Below are 15,954 nucleotides of genomic sequence, written 5' to 3'. Positions count from 1 at the left end.
TTTGAATAAGGCAAACGTTGGATAGCTTTTCAAATCATTAGGGAGTGAGTTCCATAGACTAAGTTCCTTTATTTGCATGGTGTGTTTACACAGATTTAGTTTGACTCTGGGGATATCAAAGAGATAATTATGTCTGGTGTGGTGGGCATGTGTTCTATTACATCTGTCCAGAAAGAGTTTCAGAACAGGGTTTGCACTTAAAAAAAGGATTTTATAAATGTAAATGACACAAGAGAATGTATGGAGTGAATTTATGTTTAGTATCTTTAGGAATTTAAACAGAGGGAGCTGTGTGTTGTCTGAAAGCAGAGTTAGTTATTGTCCTGATAGCAGATTTTTGTTGGGTGATGATGGGTTTGAGGTAGTTTGCAGAGGTTGAACCCCAAGCACAGATACCATAAGTAAGATAAGGATAGATAAGTGCATAATAGAGTGAGAGGAGAGCAGAGTAGGGTACATATCTGTTATTAGAGAGTATACCAACTGTTTTAGAAACATTTTTAGTTATGTGTTGTATATGGGTGCTAAAGTTGAGTCTCTTGTCTAAGTACAGGCCAAGGAACTTTCCATCTTTTTTATTGCTAATGTTTACACTATGTATCTGAAGCTGAATTGCATTTGCTGATTTATTTCCAAATAAGATGTAGTAGGTCTTTTCTATGATTAGTGTGCATTTGTTGGTTGACATCCACAAGTGGACTTTTTTTAATTCATTGTTTACAACATTATTTAACATGAGTGGGTTGGGGTCAGAGTAGATGAGAGTAGTAGCATCAGCAAACAATATAGGTTTAATCATGTTAGAGACATTCAATTCACACCCTGCTCTGAAATTCTCCCTGGACAGATGTAATAGGACCCATTATCACCACATAAATAAATTTCTCTATGATATCCAAAGAGTCAAATTTAATCTGTATAAACACTATGCAAATAAAGGGACCTACTCTATGGAACTCACGCCCTAATGAATTGAAAAGCTGTCCAACTTTTGCTTCATTCAAAAACAAAACTAAAAACTACCTAATTTCATCTTCATAGTTTCCTACCTTGTGCTTTAAAATTATACTGTATCTAGTGCTACCCAATCTCCCAATCTTTATGTACCTAATCCAAACAACTTTACTATTATGATCATTGCTGTCTTCTTATGTGCTATCAATATTCTGTATATTGTGCCTATTAATCCTTGTTAAATTACCAATGAAGATGTCAATGCAATCAATCAGAGCTACCGATGTGCTTTAATATACCTAGAAATCTCTCTCATCTCATTTTTTTTCTTGCAATCTACCTGTTATCATTTTATAAATTCTGCTAGAATTTACCTACTTAAAATTATCTGTTAGATTAAGGACCTGCTCGAAACGCTGCACGTAATAGTGGCTTTACATGAATGTAAATATCCTATGTATCCTCATAAACCCAATGTACCTTCTTGTATATAAATAAATAAATAAATAGTGTCGGGAGACAAGAAGCCAAAGTGTATTCCTACATGTTTTGGCTTTCATAGAGGTCCGTCCTAAAGCCAAATTACTGACCCCCGCCCAGGATGCAACCCCCACAACAAGCTAACTAACTACTGATTCACTATTAGGTGCAGTGAACAGAGGCATTAGGTGAAAGGAAATGTGCCCAACCATTTCTGTCCCGCCTGGAATTCAAACCCGGAATTCTCGACTATGCGTTGAGAACAAACCCGACTGTATTACTGGAACTTCTCATATTGGGAATTATGTTCCCCCACTCTGCTCTACTTTCAATATAACACTTCCTAATCTATCCCTATCATGTTGTATCCGTGCATTGGGTTCAACAACTGCAAATTATCTCAAGCCAATCATCACCCAGCAAAAATCTTCTATGAGAACTATAACAAACTCTGTCTGTAGAAAACACACAGACCCTCTGTTTAAATCCCTAAACATGCTAAACATTACTCACTCCACACATATTCTCTTGTGCTATTTAAACATTCAAAACCATATTTCTAAATGCTAATACTGATCTGTTTTCAATACTGATACAAATACTGATCTCAAATTCTTCCTTGATAGATGTAACAGAACCCATGAGCACCACACCAGACAAATATATATTTGATATAATTGACAGAAAATGCTAATGTAATTGCCAGTGAGGCTAATACAGTATAATTGACAGTCATGTTAATATAACTGCCAGTCAGGCTAATATAATTGACAGTCAATCATGCTATAAATGTCTGCCTAACTGATAAAAGTTAGGCAAGATAAATGTAAGTTTTTGAACTCGGTTATCAATGCCAGTCTGTCTACTATAAACTCTTTAAAAATACTGTATAAGAAATAAAAAGGACCTGCCTGAAACACTACGCGTACTAGTGGCTTTACAAGAACATAAAAACATTTATACTATGTTCTCTCATAAACTCAATGCACCTTCTTGTATATAAATAAACAAATGGGTAAATATATTTCTAATCATGAGAAGTAAAACTCATAAATAGGCTTAACCAAAAAAGTAAAAAATGAATACAGTGGAACCTCAACTTACAAATGCCCCTAATTATGAATTTTTCGTGTTACAATTTCAATTTCATCAGAAAATTTGACTCGACTTACGACCTTTGTCTCTACTTGCGACTTTGTTGATACATGTATGGGTTGAGAGAGGGCGTTGTTCCTGGTGGCACGGGCGACCCTGCCCGTGCCACCAGACCACCCACTTAGTGATGATCGCGCATCAATTCTTTGTAAAGTTTTCAGTGTTTGTGTGCTTTTTAGTTTTTTGAACATAAAAGTAATTATTGTATATCACGCCATGGGTACCAGGAAAGTCAGTGGTAAGCTTCAACCTAAGAAAGCACATGTGAAGTTGACAATAAAGGAAATTAAGAAGTGGTGTGCAGTATGGGAAGAAATGCAAAGTTTTGTTGAAATTGCTCGCCCAAATCAGGCTGCACTAGGCCGTTGCCGTAACCTTTTTTATGACACTGTGATGCCTAACTACAGACAGGTGTTAAGACGTAGGGAAAGCCAAGTCTATGGGAAGGTTCTAAGTGAGAAAAACAAGCAGTGAGCCCCAACCAGGTCTTAGTTGTATGCAAGCAAAACGTATGAGAGAAATTACCCGCAGAGTCATCACTGCCTGATGTTATAAGTTTTAGTTTAAGTTTTAGTCTTAATGTTTTTCCTGCCCGAAACGCTTTGCGTAATAGTGGCTTTAGGCATTGGATGTACTAGCTCTATCTATAAATCCATCAACTTTTGTATCTTATCTTGTATGTATGTACTTTACCTGAATAAATATTTGTATTTGTATTTGTTTTGTATAATTGAAGGGGACCTCCCCTTCCAAACAGTAACACCTCTCCTCCTCCCTCCCTCCTCACCATCTTCCATATGCCAACTAGAGTCATCTATAAAGGTAAGCTATAACTTGTGTCAGGGGACATATTTTCCCTGCTCTCTCGTGCACTGAATTAAGTACGAAATTGCATAGTGCACCAGTGATGTGCACCGTGATTCAACTTTCTGTATATAACTTTTCCACAGTCGTGTTGGGTGTCGTTCGACAGCCCGTGACATTTGCTAGCCATTGATGTCATTCTGATCGCTGTATCAGGTCTGTGAAGGAAATTACAGAAGGGAGTTGATTTCAGGGAAATTTTTGTACAAGTCAAGTGTAGAGAGGGAGGTATGGGGGGTTAACGGCCGTAGACCACCCCCCCTATCACGTGTCCACCTCGTGAGAGAGGGGGTAGCGTCATGGGGCAGGTGCGGGATTGGCTGAGGGTCTGGGGCGTCAGAAATGCTGAACCGTGATTGGCCAAGACGCTGAGGGGTACCACATGGTACCCCAGGCATGATGTTGATGGGAAAGACATTCTTACCTAGGACGTTGCTCCCTGACGACGTGTTTCCCGTGCATCGAGAAATACCGCCTGCAACGTTACTAAAGTCACGCCTACATCTTGCCATCTTTCCGTGTGCCGTGCGTAAGAATCCGGTAATCGGAAAGGGGCTTGTATCGAGCCGTGTGAACTTGTCATCTAGCCGCGTAATTGTGGGACGCCATCTTAGAGGAACTGGACTGAGTGAGGCGTTAATTATCGGGCTACGAAAACGACATCCGCCGTCCATCGTATCTGTGCTTGAAGATACTGCTGTGAGACGTGCTAGAAAAGGTTTCAGTGTTATGAGAGAAACTTTAAATGTTATAATTCTGAGGAACAGTGAAGGACTCCGTCTCGGGTCTCGTGTACCGTGTAACACCGTGTACCGTCGTATCCTGGGGTACCGTGTCAAGTGGAAGGGGCGTGGTACCGCATTCCTGCTGTTGTGCGCTAACCTTGGCTGCCTGTGCCGGTGTGTCTGCGCCATCCTGGTCTCTGTGTGTGTAGAGCTAATCCCGTGGTCTAGGACCCTGTGCTCCACCTGACCACGTGTAGGAAGTGAGGACGCCTACGTCATCATCCAGCAGCAGCAGTGGGAGTGTGATTGACGTGTATGTGTGAGTGAAAGAAGGTTGCGGGCCATTGATGTAAGTACACTGTTTCCGTTTGGGTAATAAAACTCTGAAGCTGGGTTCGCCCCCAGTGTTCCGTCTGTCCTCTGTCCCTGGGACCACCTGGGGAGGTGAATGGGAATTGGAGACGTGTGAGTCTACCCTGTTTGTCATCAAGTTGAGGATTGGGCCCAACTGTGATTTATGACGTGTGTGAGGACACCTAGTGACACATTCGGAGGTAGAGTAATGTGAGTTATTTACTTCTATTTTTTCTATGTGCCGTGTATGTATTCGCTGTAATTTGATTCCCTTTTTCAGCAGTGAAAAGTGGTAACAGGGAGATTTCCCTTGGTTATATATTTTACTGCTGTGTTGGGGTAAAGTGTGAATTATTGGTGGATAATTTACTGGGGGAAGTCATTTACAAGTTTTGCCGTGAGTGGCAAGGATGTACTGTGTTGTACTGTGATGTACTGTGTTGTACCGTGTGTAAACCGTAGACAAGTTTGACCTTGGTGGAAGGCGTTGTGTACTGTGAAGGATTCCGTGAGAATTAAAGTCAGTTAACGTCACCGGGGGTCACGATTTACTTAACGAGGTCACTTGTTCGTTGAACATTGTTGTGATTAACGTAGGGACGTGTAAAGGCAACAGTCACAGTGAAGTTCACGCAGTGGAGGAATTGTCAAGTGAAGACTAACGTAGTGTTAACGATTTAACGAGCTGTCGTTAATTGAGTGATTAACGTAAGGGGTTGACGGTCTGTTATGATCGGAGTCAATTGCGCTGTAATTAAGCTGTTGTAATTCGTTGGACTGATCAGCTCTGTCTGCGGACAGAGTGATTAAGCACTCGTAGCTAATTAGAGAGAATTAGTAATCGCCACTTAGTGAATTCACCAGGTGTTGATGTTGTTGTTTACACGGAGTATTGGAACATTGTGTGTGGTACAGTAGTCTACCCTCGTTAAGGTAATCTTGTCGTAAGACCGGAAGTGAACTGTCAGTTGAGAGTCAGTAGGCTTTATCAATACTCGTCTGAATTAATAGGCTGTTGTATTCAGTAATTAATTGGGAATTACTCACCGAATGCTTGACTTTCAAGTTGATGTAATTAATTGATGTACGAGTTATTGCTGCCATTTAAGTGCCGTTGAGACTCGTGTGTGTTAACGTAATTGTTTAAATTCAATTAGAGTAACTTTTGTTTTGATTGTCCTGAGAGACAAGTGTTAACGTAAGATTTTTTATAAGGGGTTATCATTCTTGGATTAACCGCGTTGTTACTTGGTACCTCGTTGTGGGCAGCGAGCGCCAGTCAAGTTTTTGTGATTATAGTATTGGTCACCGTGAAGCCGTGACAATATTGATTGCAAGCTTGCGTCATCAGTGGGCACCACTTTGTTCAGTTAGTGTCATTGTTCAGTCAGCGACGACAGGATAAGGAGACCGTGGGTCCATCAGGCTGTTGATTAGCTGATCATGAATGTGCCACTGGAGTGACAGTAAAGTAACGTAAATTCACTGTGTAGTAGTTTTAGTTTTGTTCTGTGAATAAATTGTTTGTTATAGAAAACGGTCGTTTACGTCAAACCTTCCAATATTACTGCCCCACATTTCATGTTCTGCAACGCTTTGCCTGCTTATGTTCATATCAAGCCTGTATCTAAAGCTCGAGTCCATTGCACAGCACGACACTTCTATAAATAAGAGGTGAGAATCCGTCGGCTACCCTTTATTAGTTTGTTAACTAGGAGGAGCCAGCGACCTAAGTGACAGGTGTTACCCGAATGGTTTCGCCTGGCGGTTTGCTCCCGCGGTCCTATGATCTTAGGCTTTAAGATTAAATATCTGCCACTGGCAGCTCTTGCTGTTTAAGGTCTGCCTCTCTTGCGAGGTAGTTACGATTAACGTAACATCAATAGGACTTAATTCTTTTGATAATTGTCAAAGAAAAAAAATCTCACACACGTTTTATTGTTGATGAGAAAGCCATTGTTAGCCTCCAGTCTTGGTCTGAATTTAAGGATTTCTTTCGCTGGCGCTTTGTTAACAAAGGAGACCTCGACCCGTATAGGTTAGTCAAGAAAATTGCCAATGCCACCATGCAGCCTGGTGAATCGTTTAATGTGTTTACTAGCCGTCTCAATCAGTATATGTATGCCTTAGTGTCTGCTATGATTAGTTCGTCTTGGGTAGATAAAGACAATAATCTGTCCCCTGAGGCTATGGCCAAAATGATAGCATTTGGAACTTTAATGCATTTTGCCCCAGAGCATCCTAAACCGATCATTGAGCAACAAAATTTTGGAGTTAAACATGAAATATGTGAAGTGTTTGAGGCTATCAACAGTGCCGCCGATAAACTAGCTCCCCAAAGTGCTCAACTGTTGCCATCCTCTGATACTGTGAATGTAGTAACAAGCTCTCAGCATCCTCCCACAAACTCTCAAAACTCTTGGTCGCAGAACCGTACCCATGGTTGTAGCCCCCAGTCAAATTCGCCTCCTTATAAGTTGCCGAGATGCCATAGTCCACAACCATCCACTCCCTCATGTTGGCATTGTGGTAAGAGTAACCACCTCGCAAGGGACTGTTGGTCCGCCCCTAGATCATCACCCCCTAGACAATTCTCTCGGTCCCCTCGTCAATCTAATCATTCTAGTCTTCCATATTGCAAGTACCATAAACAAGTTGGTCATCACACTGCAGATTGTAGAGCTAGGCAAAGGACATCCCCACCTCATAACTCCCACGGTCAGTCTTGGCGAGGCGCACAGCGTCCAACACATTATCAGAACTCGTGTAATTACAACTCCCAGCCCAGCTATAATGCAACTTCAAATTATAATACTCGGTCACAGAATGCTGGAGTTCACAATGTTCATTCCATGTCGTCGGGAAACCCCCAAGGCCATCCGCTAACCAATTCAAGCTAGCCAGTCCTAGTGCCCTCCCTGTGTATTCAGTAGCTACCCAAAATAGATTTGGACATTTGACAGAGGAGGACACTGACTCTAGCCCAGTTGTAGATGTTGACGGAACCACAGTAAATTTGACCCAGATGAGATGCAGATATCCCAGACAACATAAGTCACAAGTAGTAACTTGTCCAGTCTCAAGTGATGGTCCCCTTGTCTCAGCCATTGTACATGGTAGAGTTTTAAAAGTTTTTCTTTACTCAGGTGCAAAAATTAATATTGTCAAGCCCTCGGCTCTTAGAGATATTGCAAGTAAGTACCCTACTACGGTAAGAAAGTCACCCATACCTTTTCTAAGTGGTGTTTCAGGAAATAAAGTAAAAGTTCAGGGTGAAATTGACCTCCCACTCAAGTTAAATGATGTCACATTGTCTATAACATGTTTAGTTGTTGACATTATTAATTTTCCTGGAGACATTCTCCTAGGTCTGTACATCATGATTGATGAAAATATTGCATTGTTTCCCCATCGTTGGAACATTAGTATCAACGACTACGTCATACCCTTGTGTAGCATGTATCAACAGGGTCATGAGTTCGACCTTCAATCAGACTACGTTAATTTTGTTGACACCCGCCTTGCTAGCGTAGGTTTGTCAGATACTTGTCGTGGTAGCATACCCGAGAAAACAGGCACTCGATTGAAGCATTGTAGTTGTGCAGTTGTTAAGGAGAGTGAGTATCGGGACTTTCTGGAAGGGGACGCCCTAATGGATTCTCGTTGTCTCGCTCGCCTGGCTGCTTCCATCTCTGAAGTCAGTGGTTCTACGGTTACTGACACTGTGCTGCACTCTCATTCTCTTACTAGAATAAGAGTTAAGGTTCAGGGAGTGCCTGAGTTGTCGAATGTGATTGCGGAAAGTGAAACGTGTAAAGTGAATGGTACGTTTGTTGAACCCTCCTGGCACACAGTGCAGGATGGTACTGTTACATTGTATATTGCAAACACAAGTAATGCCGACATCAATCTCCAGTCTGGTACCCATGTTGTAGATTTTGCCCATTACTCGTTACCGGTGCGAGTTGTGGATGATGTCTCCATGGATCATATTGTTTGTTCTCTCACACCAGGAGAACAGGGATCTCAGCCAGAGGTGCAAGCGCTACACCTCAGTCCTACTGGATTTTCCTGACTCTGTGGCTCAGCTTTTGAAAATTTTGAACAGGAATAGAGCCATTGTTGCTTTACCAGGAGAAAAGTTAGGTCTCACTCCTCTTATTACACATAAAATTCCCCTTGAACAAGGAACTACGCCTATTTATGTACCAGCTTACCGTCTTCCCCATTCTCAGAGAGCAGAAGCCAATAGACTCATAGAGGAAATGTTACAGAGTGATGTAATTGAATCGAGTAATTCGCCATGGAATGCTCCATTGATTCTTGTACCAAAGCGAGATGGGACTTGGAGACCTGTAATCGATTATTGGAAGCTTAACAGAGTAACGATACCTGATCGTTTCCCACTTCCAGTCCTAAATGATTTGTTGCAAAGTATTGGTGGAAACAAAGTATTCTCAACATTAGTTTTGTTGCAGGGATTCTGGCAAATCCCTCTTGATGAGGAAAGTAAACAATTGACAGCCTTTAGTACTCCAAAGGGTCATTTTCATTTCAAAAGAATGTCGTTTGGTTTGCGGAATAGTCCAATAACCTTTCCACGGCTCATGACAAATCTATTTCGTAGATTGATAGGAAGTATTCTTCTAGTTTACCTTGAGGATCTCATAATCATGTCGCAAGATGTTCAGACTCATTTCCAGAACCTTGAGAAAGTAATTGCAAGCTCGCAGAAGCTAATTTAAAAATAAAGCTTGCAAAATGTTAATTTTTAAAGGAGAAGATTAATTTTCTAGGTCATACAGTTACACCTTCAGGTATTACATTGAATGAATACAAAATTATTGCTGCCCATGATTTTCCAATGTCTCGTATCGCAGAAGCCGTAACCCAGCAAACAATTTTAGGTTGCCACAACATATCTGGAAAGTATTTGAAAGTATTGGAAACGTTTGTTTTATCGTATCAGATACGATATTGTGTGTGGACTTAAATAGGTTTCCAAAACTTATAACCAAGACATATGTATCTAACACTAATTTGAGATGTTGTGGCAACTTTACACTCCTAACATGAGTCATTCATAATCCATTCATATACCAATATGAATCTCTTATGAAAGGTTTGAGCCAATAATCTGAACCCTTTTCACATCTTTGTGTTTAAATTTAAATTTCTTGAAATTAAATTATATTTTATATTATATTATTTTTATTATATTTTATATTATATTATTATTTTCAATTTAAATATTAAAACCAATTTAAGGGTAAAAAAAATCTAATAATTTATATTTCTTTTATTATTTACTAACAATTATAATTATTTACTAACGGAGAGAGGGGAGGCTGTACGGCGGAGAGTGGCGGCGGTGGCGGACAGTGGCGGCGGTGGCGGATAGTGGCGGCGGGCGGACAGTGGCGGCGGCGGGCGGACAGTAGCGGCGGTGGCGGATAGTGGCGGCGGGCGGACAGTGGCGGCGGTGGCGGATAGTGGTGGCGGGCGGACAGTGGCGGCGGGCGGACAGTGGCGGCTGTGGCGGATAGTGGCGGCGGGCGGACCGTGGCGGCGGTGGTGGACAGTGGCGGCGGGCGGACAGTGGCGGCGGCGGGCGGACAGTGGCGGCGGCGGGCGGACAGTGGCGGCGGCGGGCGAACAGTGGCGGCGGCGGGCGGACAGTGGAGGCGGCGGGCGGACAGTGGAGGCGGCGGGCGGACAGTGGAGGCGGCGGGCGGACAGTGGAGGCGGCGGGCGGACAGTGGTGGCGGCGGGCGGACAGTGGCGGCGGCGGGCGGACAGTGGCGGCGGCGGGCGGACAGTGGCGGCGGCGGGCGCACAGTGGCGGCGGCGGGCGGACAGTGGAGGCGGCGGGCGGACAGTGGAGGCGGCGGGCGGACAATGGAGGCGGCGGGCGGACAGTGGAGGCGGCGGGCGGACAGTGGAGGCGGCGGGCGGACAGTGGTGGCGGCGGGCGGACAGTGGTGGCGGCGGGCGGACAGTGGTGGCGGCGGGCGGACAGTGGTGGCGGCGGGCGGACAGTGGTGGCGGCGGGCGGACAGTGGTGGCGGCGGGCGGACAGTGGTGGCGGCGGGCGGACAGTGGTGGCGGCGGGCGGACAGTGGTTGTGGTGGGGCGGACAGTGGTGGCGGCGGGCGGACAGTGGTGGCGGCGGGCGGACAGTGGTGGCGGTGGCAGACAGTGGTGGCGGTGGCGGACAATGACGGCGGTGGCGGACAGTGGCGGCGGTGGCGGACAGTGGCGGCGGTGGCGGACAGTGGCGGCGGTGGCGGACACTGGCGGCTGTGTCTGGCGGTGGTGGCGAGCGGTGGCGGACAGTGGCGGCGGTGGCGGACACTGGCGGCTGTGTCTGGCGGTGGTGGCGAGCGGTGGCGGGTGGCGGCGTCTGTGATGAGTGGTGGCGGCTGGCGGTGGTGGGTGGTGGCGGCGGTGGTGGTGGGTGGTGGTGGCGGCGGAGGTGGTGGTGGCGGCGGTGGTGGTGGGTGGTGGTGGCGGCGGCGGCTGGTGGTGGTGGGTGGTGGCGGCGGTGGTGGTGGGTGGTGGTGGGTGGTGGTGGTGGGTGGTGGTGGCGGCGGCGGCGGCTGGTGGTGGTGGGTGGTGGCGGCGGTGGTGGTGGGTGGTGGTGGCGGCGGCGGCGGCGGCGGGTGGTGGGTGGCGGCGGCGGCTGGGGGTGGCGGCGGGTGGTGGTGGGTGGTGGCGGCGGGTGGTGGGTGGTGGCGGCTGTGGTGGGTGGTGGCGGGCGGTGGCGGGCGGTGGCGGGCGGTGGCGGGCGACGGCGGCTGTGGTGGGTGGTGACGATCGGCGGTGGGGGGGGCTGGTGGCGGCTGGCGGTGGCGGCTTGCGGTGGCGACTGTGGCAACGGGCGGTGACTGCTGATAGCGGGCGGTGGTGGCGGCTGGTGGCAGGTGGTGGTGGCGGTGGTGGCGGCTGGTGGTGGCGGCTGGTGGTGGTGGCAGCTGGTGGCGGTGATGGCGGCTGGTGGTGGTGGCAGCTGGTGGCGGTGATGACGGCTGGTGGTGGTGGTGGTGGCGGCTGGTGGTGGTGGCAGCTGGTGGCGGCTGGTGGCGGTGATGGCGGCTGGTGGTGGTGGTGGTGGTGATGGCGGCTGGTGGCGGGCGGTGGCGGGCGGTGGCGGCTTGTGGCAGCTGGTGGTGGCGGCGGTGGTGGGTGGTGGTGGTGGTGGTGGGTGGTGGTGCCGGCTGTGGTGGGTGGTGGCGGTGGTGTCGGCGGCGGCTGTGGTGGCGGCGGCGGCGGTGATGGGTGGTGGCGGCGGCGGTGGTGGTGGGTGGTGGTGGCGGCGGCGGGGATGGGTGGTGGCGGCGGTGGTGGTGGGTGGTGGTGGCGGCGGCGGCTGGTGGTGGTGGGTGGTTGCGGTGGGTGGTGGCGGCGGGTGGCGGTGGCGGTGGCTGGTGGCGGGTGGTGAGTGGCGGTGGTGGGTGGCGGTGGCTGGTGGCGGGTGGTGGCGGGTGGCGGGTGGTGGCGGGTGGTGGCGGGTGGCGGGTGGTGGCGGGTGGTGGGTGGTGGCGGGTGGCGGCTGGTGGTGGGTGGCGGGTGGTGGGTGGTGGCGGCGGGTGGTGAGTGGCGGTGGTGGGTGGCGGTGGCTGGTGGCGGGTGGCGGCTGGTGGTGGGTGGTGGCGGGTGGCGGCTGGTGGTGGGTGGTGGCGGGTGGCGGGTGGCGGCTGGTGGTGGGTGGTGGCGGGTGGCGGCTGGTGGTGGGTGGTGGCGGGTGGCGGCTGGTGGTGGGTGGCGGCTGGCGGCTGGTGGTGGGTGGTGGCGGGTGGCGGCTGGTGGTGGGTGGTGGCGGCGGGTGGTGAGTGGCGGTGGTGGGTGGCGGTGGCTGGTGGCGGGTGGCGGCTGGTGGTGGGTGGTGGCGGCTGGTGGTGGGTGGTGGCGGGTGGCGGCTGGTGGTGGGTGGTGGCGGGTGGCGGCTGACGGTGGGTGGTGGTGGGTGGCGGCTGGTGGTGGGTGGCGGCGGGTGGCGGCTGGTGGTGGGTGGCGGCGGGTGGCGGCTGGTGGTGGGTGGCGGCGGGTGGCGGCTGGTGGTGGGTGGCGGGTGGCGGCGGGTGGCGGCTGGTGGCAGGTGGCGGCTGGTGGTGGGTGGTGGCGGGTGGCGGCTGGTGGTGGGTGGCGGCTGGTGGTGGGTGGTGGCGGGTGGCGGCTGGTGGTGGGCGGCGGGTGGCGGCGGGTGGCGGCTGGTGGCGGCTGGCGGTGGCGGCTGGTGGCGGCTGGCGGTGGCGGCTTGCGGTGGCGACTGTGGCAACGGGCGGTGACGGCTGATAGCGGGCGGTGGTGGCGGCTGGTGGCAGGTGGTGGTGGCGGTGGTGGCGGCTGGTGGTGGTGGCAGCTGGTGGTGGCAGCTGGTGGCGGCTGGTGGTGGTGGCAGCTGGTGGCGGTGATGGCGGCTGGTGGTGGTGGTGGTGGCGGCTGGTGGTGGTGGCAGCTGGTGGCGGCTGGTGGCGGTGATGGCGGCTGGTGGTGGTGGTGGTGGTGATGGCGGCTGGTGGCGGGCGGTGGCGGGTGGCGGCTGGTGGTGGGTGGTGGCGGGTGGCGGCTGGTGGTGGGTGGTGGCGGGTGGCGGCTGACAGTGGGTGGTGGCGGGTGGCGGCTGGTGGTGGGTGGCGGCGGGTGGCGGCTGGTGGGGGGTGGCGGCGGGTGGCGGCTGGTGGTGGGTGGCGGGTGGCGGCGGGTGGCGGCTGGTGGCAGGTGGCGGCTGGTGGTGGGTGGTGGCGGGTGGCGGCTGGTGGTGGGTGGCGGCTGGTGGTGGGTGGTGGCGGGTGGCGGCTGGTGGTGGGCGGCGGGTGGCGGCGGGTGGCGGCTGGTGGCGGCTGGCGGTGGCGGCTTGCGGTGGCGACTGTGGCAACGGGCGGTGACGGCTGATAGCGGGCGGTGGTGGCGGCTGGTGGCAGGTGGTGGTGGCGGTGGTGGCGGCTAGTGGTGGCGGCTGGTGGTGGTGGCAGCTGGTGGCGGCTGGTGTTGGTGGCAGCTGGTGGCGGCTGGTGGTGGTGGCAGCTGGTGGCGGTGATGGCGGCTGGTGGTGGTGGTGGTGGTGGCGGCTGGTGGTGGTGGCAGCTGGTGGCGGCTGGTGGCGGTGATGGCGGCTGGTGGTGGTGGTGGTGGTGATGGCGGCTGGTGGCGGGCGGTGGCGGCTTGTGGCGGCTGTTGGTGGCGGCGGTGGTGGGTGGTGGTGGTGGTGGCGGCGGCTGTGGTGGGTGGTGGCGGTGGTGTCGGCGGCGGCTGTGGTGGGTGGTGGCGGCGGCGGCGGTGATGGGTGGTGGCGGCGGCGGTGGTGGTGGGTGGTGGTGGCGGCGGCGGTGATGGGTGGTGGCGGCTGGTGGTGGTGGGTGGTGGTGGTGGGTGGTGGCGGCGGGTGGCGGGTGGCGGCTGGTGGTGGGTGGTGGCGGCGGGTGGTGAGTGGCGGTGATGGGTGGCGGTGGCTGGTGGCGGGTGGTGGCGGGTGGCGGGTGGTGGCGGGTGGTGGGTGGTGGCGGGTGGCGGCTGGTGGTGGGTGGCGGGTGGCGGCGGGTGGTGGGTGGTGGCGGCGGGTGGTGAGTGGCGGTGGTGGGTGGCGGTGGCTGGTGGCGGGTGGCGGCTGGTGGTGGGTGGTGGCGGGTGGCGGCTGGTGGTGGGTGGTGGCGGGTGGTGGGTGGCGGTGATGGGTGGCGGTGGCTGGTGGCGGGTGGTGGCGGGTGGCGGGTGGTGGCGGGTGGTGGGTGGTGGCGGGTGGCGGCGGGTGGTGGGTGGCGGGTGGCGGCGGGTGGTGGGTGGTGGCGGCGGGTGGTGAGTGGCGGTGGTGGGTGGCGGTGGCTGGTGGCGGGTGGCGGCTGGTGGTGGGTGGTGGCGGGTGGCGGCTGGTGGTGGGTGGTGGCGGGTGGTGGGTGGCGGCTGGTGGTGGGTGGTGGCGGGTGGCGGGTGGCGGCTGGTGGTGGGTGGTGGCGGGTGGCGGCTGGTGGTGGGTGGTGGCGGGTGGCGGCTGGTGGTGGGTGGTGGCGGGTGGCGGCTGGTGGTGGGTGGTGGCGGCTGGTGGTGGGTGGCGGCTGGCGGCTGGTGGTGGGTGGTGGCGGCGGGTGGTGAGTGGCGGTGGTGGGTGGCGGTGGCTGGTGGCGGCTGGTGGTGGGTGGTGGCTGGTGGCGGCTGGTGGTGGGTGGTGGCGGGTGGCGGCTGGTGGTGGGTGGTGGGTGGCGGCAAGTGGCGGCTGGTGGTGGGTGGTGGCAGGTGGCGGCTGGTGGTGGGTGGTGGCGGGTGGCGGCTGGTGGTGGGTGGTGGCGGGTGGCGGCTGGTGGTGGGTGGTGGCGGGTGGCGGCTGACGGTGGGTGGTGGCGGGTGGTGGTGGGTGGCGGCGGGTGGCGGCTGGTGGTGGGTGGCGGGTGGCGGCAAGTGGCGGCTGGTGGTGGGTGGTGGCAGGTGGCGGCTGGTGGTGGGTGGTGGCGGGTGGCGGCTGGTGGTGGGTGGCGGCTGGTGGTGGGTGGTGGCGGGTGGCGGCTGGTGGTGGGCGGCGGGTGGCGGCGGGTGGCGGCTGGTGGCGGCCAGCTGGGACACACCCTTCACCACTGAAGGTCTGAGCAAAACTAACCATATGTCTCTCTCACCCACCAGCCCAGTGGTGCCAGCTCGCGCTCTCAAAATGTTTCCTTCAAAGATTGTATATTATCTCTGAACAACAAGTTTGATTATCAAGGAAATAATGCATATATTATTGTCACATTAATACTGTGCAATATCTTATTACATTCCTGCTAAATAATTATAATTTGAAACAGGACAAAAAATCCCACATATATATAAAAACCAACATTAGAGATCACGAGGCCTAGGCCTCGCCTGTGACCACACATCCTGCCTCCCTGGCCTGCTACCCTCTCACACCTCACACTCTTAACTCTCTCATAATCACTCTCACTCTCTTACTCTGTCACTCTTACTCTCTGTCACTCTTACTCTCTGTCACTCTTACTCTCTGTCACTCTTACTCTCTGTCACTCTTACTCTGTCACTCTTACTCTCTGTCACTCTTACTCTGTCACTCTTACTCTCTGTCACTCTTACTCTCTGTCACTCTTACTCTCTGTCACTCTTACTCTCTGTCACTCTTACTCTGTCACTCTTACTCTCTGTCACTCTTACTCTCTCACTCTTACTCTCTGTCACTCTTACTCTGTCATTCTTACTCACTCTCAGTCACCCTTACCCATTCATACTCACTCTCTCACTCTTACTCTCATACTTTTACTCTCAATTACTCTTACTCTCAATCACTCTTACTCCCAATCACTCCTACTCCCAATCACTCCTACTCTCAATCACTCCTACTCTCATTCTTACTCTTACTCCCAATCACTCTTACTCTCAATCACTCTTATTCTCATTCTTACTCTCACTCTTACTCTTACTCCCAATCACTCTTACT

This window comes from Procambarus clarkii, chromosome 65 (genome assembly GCF_040958095.1).
Source record: "Procambarus clarkii isolate CNS0578487 chromosome 65, FALCON_Pclarkii_2.0, whole genome shotgun sequence".
Taxonomy (NCBI): Eukaryota; Metazoa; Arthropoda; class Malacostraca; order Decapoda; family Cambaridae; genus Procambarus; species Procambarus clarkii.
Note: the sequence above shows the minus strand (reverse complement) of the source record.